We start from the raw sequence: 14299 nt of genomic DNA, 5'->3' as shown, positions 1-14299 counted from the left end.
GTTATCAATCAAATCCTCTACCGGTTTGGGTTTTCTTTTCATGTGTGGTGTTTCTCACGTCAAAACGCAGATACACTATCACTTCCTATATCCTTCCTACATATACCTGGAAAGACTAACAGTGAGAACATTTGGGATTTTAGTAGGGTTGTCTTTAAGTTAATCCCCATATAGTGGTCTTCAGCCAGATTCTGTCCAGGAGCATCAGGAGACAAATGGGTGGGCAGCAGCCAGAGCAGAGAGCTAGATGTTCCAGACAGACCGTCTTATCTATGGTCAGCCCCAAGGGAGCAGCTGAGCCTGGGACAGGCAAAGACAAACTCAGGACACACACCCAGTTCCCCAGCTGGCAACTTGTGATTTGGCTACTCCAGAGTAGGAGATGACATGACAGAACACCATGTACAGGCAGAGGCAACCTCTTGACACCCCCATTTCTCACCATATTCACTTCACTGATAAGAAAATGGTGTCAGGAAGAGGGGGAAGAAATGTCATAGAGTAAGCAGCAAGGATTCCCTTTCAGCCTGATAGGTCCCAAAGCATATGCTCTCAGCTGCCAGACCCGGTCACTGCCTTTAAAAACTTCAAGTTCAAGTCCCTGAACTTGAGAATGTCAAATATTCTGAGAGCCTCAAATAAAACTTGTCTGAGCAGCCCAACTTACTAATTCTTATCCTCAAAGTAAACTAACCATCTCTAGGCAAGGAGCCCCATTTCCCTGGAACATACTTGACTGGATCCTTCAATTCCAAGAAAGAAACTGAGGTCAAGGGATGCCTGGGTGGCTCAGTCCATTAAGCATCTATCTTCAGCTCAGGTCATGATCCCAGGGTTCTGGGATAGATACCTCATTGGGCTCCTTGCTCAGCGGAGAGCCTGCTTCTCCCTCTCCCACTCTCCCTGCTTGTGCTTGCTCTCTTTCTCTCTCTCTCCTTTTCTGTGTGTGTCAAATAAATAAATAAAATACTGAAAGGAAGAAAGGAGGTCAAGAGTAGACTGGCTCCCAGGGAGGAACTTGACCATGATGCAGTTTCCTCTCTGAAAAGGCGACACCGCTCTGACTTTCCTCAGAAAGATGGCAAAGATGCTGGATTTGGTTAGTCCTCCATGGAGGAAAATGACTAGGGAATATCAGATCCTGAGGACAAGGTATTACACAGCTTCTGTCTTTCCCACAATACCTGCTGATTAATGATGACTGAAATTACTGTGAATGGCATTTGCCAGTACGAAGCAGGGTCTGCGTCAATCTTGTGGAGAGCTCTGCACATCAATCCCAGCTGTGCTTTACCCACCAGAGCAGGTATTTTTCTCACCTCAACCCCTAACGTGCAGGTACACACAATAGCACTGCCTAGCTTGCACCAATTAAAAACACTAATTTAAGTTCTGTTCCCCACCACCACCACCACGGAAATGTGTATTTAACTTATTCGCTGCCTGATTTATGTTAGCATTGATCTCATTTCTGATATCATGCTAATTCACATGTCTGAGGTAACACATCTCTCTCTTCTGGTACTTGGAAAGCAATGAAAATACTCATCCCTCTGAGCTACAGATCAATTTTCTCATTTATGTTCTGTAAAAGTACTCATTGCTATCTGTCAGAAAAGGGCAGGGCTACACATGCTTCTGTGTGTCTGGATCCTAAATAGAAGAGAAAGGCAAAGTGTGTCGTGGTAGATCCCACGACTTCAGCTGGTGGTGCTGTTTTTAATTTTCAACTTCCGTCTAAACTTGGGAACCAATTTGACTACCTGGGGTGTCCGGAACAGTTAACGAAGTTTGCTTCTGCAAAGCTGACGTTAACTGCTGTTGCCTGAATTAAATAAAGGCGGGGGCAGTGGCTCTATCAGGACATTGCACAGCCAGATGGCAGTCGCCACACCTTGCCAATTACCAATCAGAGTTCAACAGCTGGGCTTCGACCAAACAACAGCTGCCCTTGACCCTGGCTTCTGATCATCTGTTGGCTATAAATAGAAGCTGGTGTCTAGCGAAGGGAGCAAAGTACTTGATACCAGCCATTCAGGAAATCATCTGACGGCAACATAATGAGCTTAGTGGGTTGAGCTAAATTTCAGGAATACCTGAGAATGGGAAAACATACAGTCTAATGATGAGTCTAACGATACAATATTGAGCTACCTGCCGCAAGAAATGAGGGGTGATTTTATGACATGAGGGCTAGGATATTTCCCAGGTACATGTGTAGTCATACTGAAAACATGATGTATCAGTGTCTGAAATCCCCTGGGTCAGACAGATATCAATGGTTAGAGTTCATTTAAGAAATAGGAGACCACATCTAAAATTCAGTTTCATGCTTTTCCCATGCCAAAAGAGATACAGGCAAAACATTGCAAAAGCTCACTATTTGGCTTCATGTTACGTACGCTTAACCCACTTATCAAATTTCATATTAGAGAGAAAGACTGAGAGATGAGTTTTTTTGTGGACTCAGGCCTGGACTGGGTAATTCCAAAAGAAAGCATCCAGAAGAAAATCTCCACGTTACATTGTTAAATACTCAGAGTTTTCAAAGACAAAAGACAGGGGGTGGGGGAAAAAGCAGAAAACAACATTTTTTGAAACAAAACGGAGATTACCTTTGATTTGCTGGAAGAGATGGGAACCACACATTCTGATAAAGGAAATGCATACAGCCCGCCTGGCAAGAGAGGAAAGAGGTAAAATTTTTGGAAAAAAAAAAAAAAAAGAAAGAAAGAAAGAAAAGAAAAGAAAACAAGGAAAAAGAAAACAGCTGAGTGTAATCTCCAGAGAGATTTTCATGAAACCACAGTGTCATGACCAGGGCCCGGCTTTAAAATGTGAGGCACACACACAAGCAGGCCCAGGCATCTCTCTCTGGGTCCGCTCTCACCCGGGACAGCTGGGGATGTCTTTCACTGACAGCTGGGGATGTGAGAGTGTGTGGACAGAACAGCAACTGTGGGCTTGGCGAGAAACCCACCAGGGCCGAGGGCAGCAGAGCTTAGCACTTCAGAGCCTCTTCTCCCGCCCTCTGCCAAGAGGGCACTATCTGAACAGAGGCCTGGGGAGGTCAGGGCTGCGGCTTCAACCACTGTGCTCAGGGGACCTTCTCTCAAAGTCAAAAACTGAGCCGTACACGGACTCCGTGGACGGGGAGCGGTTGAAAGACCGAAAGCCATTAGGAATTCATGAGGCTTTTAAAATGAATTTGTATTTTGTTCCTTACCACTGTATAGATTTGGGAACAAGTTATACCAAATCTGTGAACCAAGTTATTGATTTTTCAGTCTACAGATGGATTGGAGGTCCCCTGTCCCTTCTGAAGCCCAGACAGAACATTTGATCATGTAATCGACTTCAGGGCCGAATACTTGATTAGAAATTACATTATTTATGCCTCCCTAGGATATCTGTGGCATTGAAACCCCTTCTGTGGTGGCCCTTTCCCTGATGTTAAGTACATTGATCTCTTTTTCCCAAATGTGCTTCCAGGGGCAAGATGTTAAAAGAATCAGTTAAATCAGTTTTCTTGATTGCTTTTCCTTATTCAGATCGCACTAATCTCAATTCAAATTTGGAGGATCCCTTTTTCCTTTCCATCCCATAGATCTTCCTTTTTAGAAGGTTTGGCATGTACGGGTCGCAGGTCTCAGGCCATTGTTGACTCACTGAAAATCTGAGGCAATCAGTGTTATCTCAGCAATGAAGGTACTCCTCTCACAATCTGGTGCTGGAAAAGCGAACCCAGAAACTGTGATAAACAGTAATTGGCAGAGTTTTCAGTTGTAGGAGAATTCCCATAATCGTGCAAATGTTTCTCAGAAGGTAGACTTGTAAAGTGTTAGGGAGCTATAGCCCTCACGTATTAGAGTAGCCTCCTGATAAGGCTTGTTTTCCATTATTCAGATTCTCTGAGCCCACCTACAGCCATGACTAACTACTTTTTACTTTGAAGACCATTTTCATTCATAGTGCAAGCTATTAGGCTTATCAAAGAAAAATCACAGAATGCTGGCACTGGAAAAAAAACCATGGGGAAGTCCACTCCTCATATTTTATACAACAGGAAATGGAAATGTGAGTTTTTAATGCCCAGAATGATACTGACAATACCATTTCCGAGTGGTTTTCAATGAAGGTCTTAATGATATATGAGCCAGGCACCATCTTTAATGTCTAATATGGAAAAACACAGGTTACCTAAGAACAACTAAGATGGACCACCTTTGGTATTATCCACACTGTGTGCCATATGTTTTGTTTTGTTGGTGGGGAGTAGTGACTTTCTCGGAACTACTAATTAAAGTCCCATGGATTCTTGGTGGTTTACCAAACCAGGATCAGCAATGGAATGGAGTCTGATTTTTCCATTTTGAATTTCATCCCTGCTTTGTACGCATTCCCAGAAACTCAGAAGTCACCTAAAATGGTGACCCCGGCTCAGATTTTAACTTAAGTGGGATCACCAGTGAGACCAACCAAGTTGCTTTGCTAGTGTTGGTGTTACTCTTGTTTTTCTCCACAAGCTGAAGGCTGGCAGAAATGAGTGTGAGTGGAACAGATTACTTCAGAGGTATCAAGAAGTGTGTATCAGTCAGGGTTAACCAGAGAATCAGAGGTAGTAGTAGATAGCTATTAAGAGATTTACTGCAACAAATTAGCTCATGTGATTGTAAAGGCTGGCTGGATAATATGAATCTGCATGGTAGGCTGTCAAGATGGGCTGGCAGCAGGCGCCTGGGGGCTCAGTTGGTTAAGCACAGACTTTTGGTTTCAGCTCAGGTCATGATCTCATAGGTCATGAGATCAAGAGCCCTGCTTCTAGTCCTGGGTTGAGCCCCACTTCAGGCTCCAATCTCAGCAGGGAGTCTGCTTGGGATTTTTCTCTCTCTGCCCCTCCCCCCACTAATGCAGGTACTTTCTCTCTCTCTCTCTCTCTCCCCTCCTCCCTCTCTCTAAAATAACAAATAAATCTTAAAAAAAAAAAGGGTGGGGAGGGCTGGCAGGAGCTGGACCTCCAGTCACAAGTGGAATTTCTTCTTCTTCAGGGAAATCTCAGTTCTGCTTTTAAGACTTTTCACCTGAGTCAAGCCCACCCACAATATTGAGGATATTCTCCTTACTTAAAGTCAACTGATTATGGACTTTAATCACATCTACAAAATACCTTTGTGGCAACACCTATATTAGTGTTTGACTGAACAACAATGGCCTAGTGAAACTAATATAACATTGACCATCACAAAGAAGCTTTGTTCTGTTTTTCCCATGGAAGAGTCTATATTAAGGTAGACTCAGTGTCCCCAGCTGTTCTTTATTACTGGGTCAGGCACAAAGTTGACAACAAGTAGTTATTTATTGAATGAACGAATGAATGAGTGAGTGAATGAGATCATGACAGGGATGTACGGGTGTGGGGTACAAAATGTATGCTTATTCTGGGATGGGGAGTGACAGGGAGGGCAATAGGCCAAATCACACTGGCCCCAGGACTCAGGTAGAGTCCCAGGTGTGTGTGTGATTGCTGGGTTTGGGGTTGAGGCACATCTCCCCCAGATATTCTATAAAAACAAAGGAGGTGAACTTTGCTCTGAGAACTTTATTGAAAAGGTAAGATTCATAAAAAATAAACACATGTTTGAAGACATTCTTCAGTTGATAGGAAATCAGGTCATGGGAGAGAGGCTGTGAGGAGGAACTACCAAGGTTCTCTATTGCTTCCTCTGCCCAAGCTTTTGCTATGTTGATCCATGTCCTCTTGTAGTCAGAAAGGCCAAAGCAATGGGACTAACTGCTATGAATCTTAATGTGCAAGAGGCAAGGCTGGTAGGAATGTTGGCTCTTCCAGCTACTGGTTATCTGTAGGGGTTGGGCAAAGGTACTTTTCTCCATGAGCCTTAAGTTCTTGACCTATAAAATGGTCTCAATGATATCGAACTCTCTGGCAAGGGAAGGATTATAACATGTGTTGAGAGCAGATATGGCATTACTTGAAGCTAATGAAACAAACGCTTCCAAGGCCCAGAGTGTCCCCCAGGGATGTAAGAGGAAGCAGCAGCCCAGCCAAGGGCTGGATGTGGTGGGCTATGGCTGCATGGGATTACCCTCGGTGCCTGGGTAATAGTCCTGGGGCTACCAGCACTGCCTCCATGTCCAGCTGACCCCAGCAACCACTTGCTCCTTAGAAACTAGTTGAGTGAGTTACTTTGTGGGGAGGAAAGGTATACAGGTTTGAAAAAGTGTTAGCTACTATTATAATTTAAAATTCTTACATGGTACTTGAGTCAGTCTAGGGTAAATAGTAGATGCTAAGATTAACACTGAACTCTATAGATGCTCTCAGGAGCTGAATTTTGTCCTGCCTGAGTGTTCAATTTCCCACTAAAATGAGCTATTTTTTATTGATCTGTAAAGTGTGTTCTTTTAATGAGGATATACTGGGTGAAAATAGTGGGTTTGCTGGTTTAAGTGTTAAAATAAAACAAGATCTTGATTATCCTAACCATCTTTCTCTCCATTTTATTTCTAGATCCTTCAGACTAGTTTCTAGCTAGCAAGTAAGTGAGAATGAAGTTGAGTGGGCAGAATAAAGAGATAAAATGAACAAATCAAGCCAGAGACATTTAAAAGGAAGTTCAGTCAATGCTCATATCTTGCAAACGGCTGCTAACCCATGTTCTCAATTGAATGAAGATTTCACATTTTTTAGTCCAATTACTGGTAAAATTATGGGAGGAGGTCCAGCCTCATTTATTAGAACTTGACTAGATTGCCTACATTATTATTGGGAGGGCCTTTGGTCCAACTATAGAGTGTCTTCTGCAAATTATGAAATGCGCCACTCTTCTACTATCATGATTCCAGTTGCAATGGGAATAGTTGAAAAGGCATAAACTATCCCACTCTGTAAAGAGACAGCAGTGAGGAAAATTACACTTGAATTTGAAGGGGAATGGTCAACTTCCAACTATCATTATCCAAAATGATCTAGCAGTGTAGTGTGTGTTGTGAAGCTCTATACAACAAGCATAATGGATCAGAGTAATAAAACTTGTTGCTGCAAAAGATAAGTCTCATTGGATTAATTCAAGGAAAGTTTGTTTCTTACTCTTGAAAAGTCTTACATAGTTGTGGTCCTATTCCATCTCATAGTGACATCCTCTGGAATCTATGGTCTTCAAGAGCATTTCAGCAGAATTGAGTGGTGAAAGATACACACCAGCCATTAAGTGCCTGGTGCGTATTATTTCTGCTCCCTTTTTACTGGCTAACTACATTCATATAGCCACAGTTAATTGTAAGGGAGGCTGGAGGATGTTGAGGAAGGCACAGTTGTTAGGTGGTCACCTACTGTCTTTACCACCCATATAAACCATTAGGGACAAAATGGTTGAAGATGACTGCTCATTCATTGATTCATTCAATGAGTATTTTTTTTGAGGGACCTACTTTGTGTCTGGTCCTGTTCTACACACTGGGATATAGCAGAGAATACAATGGACGTGGCTCTGACAACCATGAATCTTCCAGTCTAAGAGGGGAGACAGACATCAAACATGCACTTATGCAATATCATGTGGATGTAGAAAGTGAAATTTGAAGCAAGCAGCTTTATGCGGTCTGGGTGAGAGGTCATTTCTTCACCCTTTTTCCAAGAAATTCTGCTTTTAAATGATCTGTGCAGTTTCCAGACTATGGGTTCTGTCTCTTTAATTATAAGAGAGAAACTAAAGCGCAACATGCAGACACGAAGTCATCTCACCTAGACTTCTCAGTGGCATCCTCCCTATCTCTGACACTTCCTTTGTACTCCATCCCTCAGTCTGTTCACCGTGCAGCAGCCAGATGATTTTTGTAAAATGGAAGTCAGAGCATGCCATCTGTTCAAAATTCTGTTAATCACTTTCCATTTCATTTAGCAAAAATCCAAAGTCCTCACCAGGGTGGTCTCTAAGGCCTTACATGAACTGGCCCTGCCTGTCTGTTCCTTGTTCCGGTCTCCTCACTCAAACTGCTTCCACTACGTGGGCCTCCCTGCTGCCCTTCAAACGCAGTAATTACGCACATGTCTACCACAGGGCTTTTGTACTTGCTATTTCCTCTGCCGGGACTTTCTTTCTCCAGACATTCATCTAGTTCATTCCTTTGCTTCCTGAAGACCTCAGTTGAAATAAATGTCACTTTATTAAAGAGGCCTTCAAGACCCATCCACTCCACAAAATAACCCCACATTCTCCACTCTTCTAACCCGTTCTGCACATTTTGATGCTGCCACTCTCCTCCCGTCCTTCCTTCTTTCCTTCCTCCCTCCCTCTTCCTCTCTGGCCTTTCCTCCTTCCTTTCTTTTTTTCTCTCTCTTTGTAACAGCTTTATTGATACATTATCTACCCATTTAAAATTCACAATTCTGTGGTTTTTTAGTATATTCAGAGTTCTACAACTGTCACCACAACCAGTCACAGAACATTTTCATCATCACCTCCAGAACAAACCCTGAGCCCTTTAACTATCACTCTCAGATCTTCCTCATATGTTCCAGTCCTGGGGCCAGTCCTAAGCTACCACTAATCTATTAATGTTGCTCTGTATTTGCCTCATCTTACATTTCATATAAATGAAATCACATAATATGTGGTCTTTTATTACTGGCTTCTTCACTTGACGTTTTTGAGGCTTCTCCATGTTGTATCAGTATTTCATTCCGTTTTATACCTGAGTAAGTATTCTATTGAATGGATATACTACATTTTGTTTATTCATCAACTGATAGCATTTAGGTTGCTTCCATCATTCAGCTATTATGAATAATACTGCTACGAATGTTCATGTACAAGCCTTTGTGTGGATATGTTTTCATTTCTCTTGGGTATGTATCTAGGAGTGGGGATGCTGGATCAAATGGTTACTCTACAGTTTAATCATTTGAGGAACTACCAGAGTGTCTTCCAAAGTGCTCACCAGTTTACATTCCACCTAGTAATGTATGACGTTTCTGATCTTTCTACATCCTTGTCAACCCTCATTATCTGATTTTTAAATTATACCTATCCCAATAGGTGTGTATCTTTGTGGTGTGTATCTCTGCATTCCCCTGGTGGCTGATGAGATTGAGTCTCTTTTCACATTCTTATTGTTCACTTGTATGTGTGGTTATTTTTTTTTTTCTTTTTTAAGAAATGTCTACTCAAATTCTTCGCTCATTTTCAAAATTGGGTTCTTTGTCTTCTTATTTGGTCATAAGACTTTTTTAATATATTCCAAATGTAGGTCCCTTATCAGATATATGATTTGCAAATATTTTCTCTCATTCTATTGGTGTCTTATCATTTCCTTGATGCTGTCCTTGGAAGTCCAAAATTTCTTAATTTTAATGAAATCCAATTTATGTATTTTTTCTTCTGTTGCTGGTGTCTTTGGTGTCATGTCTAAGAATATATTGCCAATTCCAAGATTTACCACTAAGTTTTCCTCCTAGAGTTTTATAGTTTTGCCTTCAAATTTAAGTCTTTGATCTATTTTGAGCTTTTATTTTGTTTTGTGTAAGTCATAGATAAAGATTCAGATTCAGGGGCACCTGGGTGGCTCCGTGGGTTAAAGCCTCTGCCTTCAGCTCAGGTCATGATCCCAGGGCCCGATTGAGCCCCACATCGGGCTCTCTGCTCAGCGGGGAGCCTGCTTCCTCCTATCTCTCTATCTCTCTGTCTACTTGTGATCTCTGTCTCTCAAATAAATAAATAAATAAAAATCTAAAAAAATAGATTCAGATTCATTCCCTTGCTTATGGCTATCCAGTTGATCTGTATGTTAATTCTACGCCAGTACCACACTGTCTTGATTACTGCTGCTTTGCAGTAAGTTTAGAAATTGAGAAGTGAGTACTCCAACTTTGTTCTTCTTCTTCATAACTATTTTGACTCTCCAGGGCCTTTGGAATTCCACATGAATTTTAGCTTACAGATTTCTACAAAGAAGCCAGTTAGAATTCTGATAGGGACTGCATTAAGATTATAGATCAATTTGGGGAGTATTGTCATCTTCACAATATTAAATCTTTCAATCCATGAATATGGAATATTTTTTATTTTTTAAAAGAAATTTTAAAATGCATGTGAGTGATGAGGAGGAGCAGAGGGAGTGGGAGAGGAAGAGAAGCAGATTCTCCACTGAGCACAGAGTCCCAGACCTCAATCCATGCCACAACACCGAGATCATGACCTGAGCTGAAATCCAGAGTCTGACGCTTAACTGACTGAGCCACCCAGGTGCCCTTGTTTTTCCATTTTCAAAGATCTTCTTTCATTTTTTTCAACAGTGTTTTATAGTTTCCAGAGTATATGTTTTGCAATTATTTTGTTAAATTTATCCCCAAGTCTTTCATGCTATTTGATGCTGTTGCAAATGAAACTGTTTTCTTAACTTCTTTTTCAGATTGTTCATTGCAAGTGTATACAATATAATTGATTTTTCGTTTTTATATCTTATATTCTACAACCTTGCTAAACTCCTTTATTGGTTCTTATGTTTTACTGGATTCTTTAGAATTTTCTATATACAAGATCATATCATCTGCAAATAGAGATAGTTTTATTTCTTTGTTTCCAATATGATGACTTTTATTTCATTTTTGCTCCTATTACTCTTGACTTTTCTTACTTTATTTTTTTATAGATCTTACTATTATCAAATGTACTAGATATTTATCTATTTTTAACTGCCCTTATTGGTATGTAAGCACCTCAGAAGACAGGTACTTCCTCTATTCTGCTCACTGCTCAATAAAACTGCATCCCTTTCCTCCCACCCACCAAACAGAGCCTGACATATAGTATGTGCTCAATAAATAATTGCTTTCTCTGTTAGTTTTCAGGGCCAGTCCTCCAAAGGAGGATCCTCACCATCTCAGCATGCTCTCAAGACCCAGAACTGCCTGGAGTTGAGGCTTAGTGACTGTATCTGTTCCTATAGCCTGACAACCTAGGACAGAGGGACCTCCTATAGCCACAAGGCAGAGCAGAAACGAAGGGGCCTTTTGAGTATTACACTGTATGAATGTTCAGGATGAGGACTCATTCAAGAGTTGCTATGACACTGCACTAGATAGATTCCAGCTGCACCAAGACCTGCCCACATGCCTACCCGTCACCTCTTCTACCAGTAACCTCTCCTTGGCCAGTGTTTCTACTGCTTCAACCAAACAATCCTTTAGTAGGATTTTTTAAATAGATTATTAACTAGAGCAATGAAGGAGGAAGTTTCTATAAGGCTCGAAAGAGGAAGAGCTCATCTGGAATAAAGAGCAAATGTCTTGGACCCCGTGACATGAAGTCAGATCTTCAGGATCCAGGCAGGCATCCAGCGGCTCCCCAGGGACATGGGCTGTTGGTAAAACTGCAGCCCTTTCCTCCCACCCACCCAAGTCAGGGCAGCTGAGGGACAAGGGTGTGTTATACGGATTCTTTTGATTCTACTTCATTTTTAAAAGAAAACCTGTCATTTCAGGTAACCTGACAAAGCAAAGTCAAGATTATCAGGCAAAGTACAAGAGAGATTTGCAGACATTTATGGAGTGTAAAGAACCGTTCTCTCAAAAGGTCATTCCTGGGTCCTGGTTTCACTTGATACAGAGTATGTTCAGCAAAAAGTAGGTGCAATTTCCATGCCAAATACAAGACCAAAAAAAGTGGGGGGGAATACAAAGTATGCCTAAGGAAATGGGGGGGAAAAAGGATTGATTGGATGCATGTAAGAAGGTCTTTCATAGGGCAGTTTTCATACATTGATGGATTTTGTCTATTTTACCAATATTTTGGCTATTTAATTATAAAATAAAATTGTACTCATCTTAAATATAAATAAATACTTAGCTTAAAATCTTGAAATTTAAAATATCTTGTAAGCAATTATATTTAAAATGTCAGGCTCAAATTTTATGATTAAAGAAGAGAGACCTAAAATGGTAACTAACGCATGTAGTGCTTCATATGCACTAGGTCCTATTAATTTAGTCCTTCCAACAACCCTCAAAGATAGGTACAACTATCATTTCTCCCATTTTTCAGATGGAAATTTTGAGGTAAGTGATGCTATGAGCAAGTTTCCCAAGACCATATAGTCAGTCTGGCAGGGCCATTTAATTCCAGAATCTGGGTTATTGCTACAATTTATTTTTATGCCATTATAGTTTATGATAAGTATTCTACCCAATCTAAAAACTCCTATTCTGAACATCATATCAATTTTCAGACAGAAAAGTGTCAACCAACCAAACTTATCTCAGTGCATGGGCTGCTGAGAATTTACCCATGAAACATACTTGGGCATAGGCCAAAGACCAAGATATAAATACCAAATATGTTCATTATAAGTTTTTCTTTTTGGTAATAGCCAAAACCTCAATAAAACCTAAGTGTCCTTTAATAAAGAATTGGTTGAGTAAATTATGGTTATACATAAAAAGAGAATTTTCTGCAACCACTAAAATTAAAAACAAGTAAGACTAGTCTATGGTAAGACCGAAACTTTGGAAAATATAGAAAAGTACATTTGTAATAATAACAAAGAATGTGCATATATTTTTTTGAAAGGACATAGAAGAATATAACTGTGATTAACAATGAGATTAAGATAAGGGAGAAAATACAACAATGTGAATACACTTAACATTATTGAACTGTACAGTTAAAAGTGGTTAAGAAGCTGGGCTCCTGGGTGGCTCACTCGATTAAGTGTCTGCCTTCCGCTCAGGTCATGATCCCAGGCCGTGGGATCAAGCACTACATTGGGCTCCCTGCTCAGTGGGAAACCTGCTTCTCCCTCTCCTACTTCCCCTGCTTGTGTTCCCTCTCACCAGCTCTCTGTGTCAATAAAAAAATAAAATCTTAGAAAATAAAAAGTGGTTAAGATGGAAACTTTTATGTTATACATATTTCACCACAATAAAAAATAAAATAAGGAGAAAAGACATTAACTTCTCATTTCATATCTTTCTACTCTATTTGGTGTTTGCACATATTACTTTAATTTTCATAAATAGTCCAGTAAAAAAATAAAAGGAATGCATCAAAGTTGTGAGTGGTCAGAGGGACTGAAAATCACTTCTATGCATCCAGCTCTATTTTTACTAGTGTCCCATATGAAGAACTTTGTCAATGATGCTTAAATTTATGTGCAGTTTCAAGTGACTGTGGTCATCTGGAAAGTCTTAAATAAATACCCCAGCTCCCTGAGAACTTCATATGCATTGAGGAGGAGAGAGTTTTCTTGAATGTGGTCTGTGTAAAAACATCGGACTCAGCACACACCTAACATTATCTTCCTGGAATTTATTTCAGATGATCTTGTTTTGAAGAACAGGTAGTTCTTCTGTAATTTCAGACTGTCCTTCTGAGAACACATTATCCTGTTGTCCTCTCTCTTCTTGACCATGCAATTTCTTCATAACCTTTTATGGCTTTTGTTTTGTCTCTGCTTATGCCTTCAGAAAAGGAACCATAATAAAAAAATGCACAGCAAGTATGCCAAACATTGTAAATTGTATGTGCCAAGGTTAAAGATAAAACACAGGCAAGTACTTAAGAGAACATTACCATTTATTAGTTTTACTTTGACCATCCCTATCTTTATAAAAGTATTGACTGAGCCTGGATCTGTAACACTTTGTCCCTGCCTCACAGATTTGAAGATCCTGTGAGTAAAGGAATCTAACTTCTAGAGAGACTTTGGAAGTCATCTGGTTTCCAGTCCTTGCAGGGGCCAGATTGGTAAGTAAACAGTGATGTTGGCCAGGTGGGGGATAGGAAAACCCAGGAGAGTCTACCCATCCGAAGAGAGTACTATCTATCTCTCAGCTCCAGCCCACGGGTACCCTATAGGACCCAGCGTGGCAACAACATCTATTCTGATAGTTCAAGAGAATCAGGAAATCTAGACTATGTAAATGATTCCAACTTTTAAAAGTTGGCAATCAATTCAAAAAATTTGAAAGCACTGGGAGGGCCAAACAAAACATGTCTCTTGGCTGAACTGAGATGTGACCTCAAATGGAATCCAACTCTCTTCATCTCACGGAAGAATCCCAGAGGGAAGTGAAGTCACTCACCTAGAAATCTATGGCCCATTTGGGCCAGGAACTGGAACCAGATACAATGTGCCTTCCAATCCCATACTCTTTCCTTAGCTTTTCAGTCAAATGAATAAAACAGCAGGCTAATTTTAGACAAGCATATGATGGATCTTCCATCCCAACACACATGTCAGTAAGCCTTCAACCTGACGGGCTGGACCTTAACCACAAATAGAA

The sequence above is a fragment of the Mustela nivalis genome (assembly GCF_964662115.1).
Source record: "Mustela nivalis genome assembly, chromosome: 1".
Lineage (NCBI taxonomy): Eukaryota > Metazoa > Chordata > Mammalia > Carnivora > Mustelidae > Mustela > Mustela nivalis.
The sequence above is the reverse complement of the archived record's forward strand: the minus strand, read 5'-3'. Positions refer to the sequence as shown.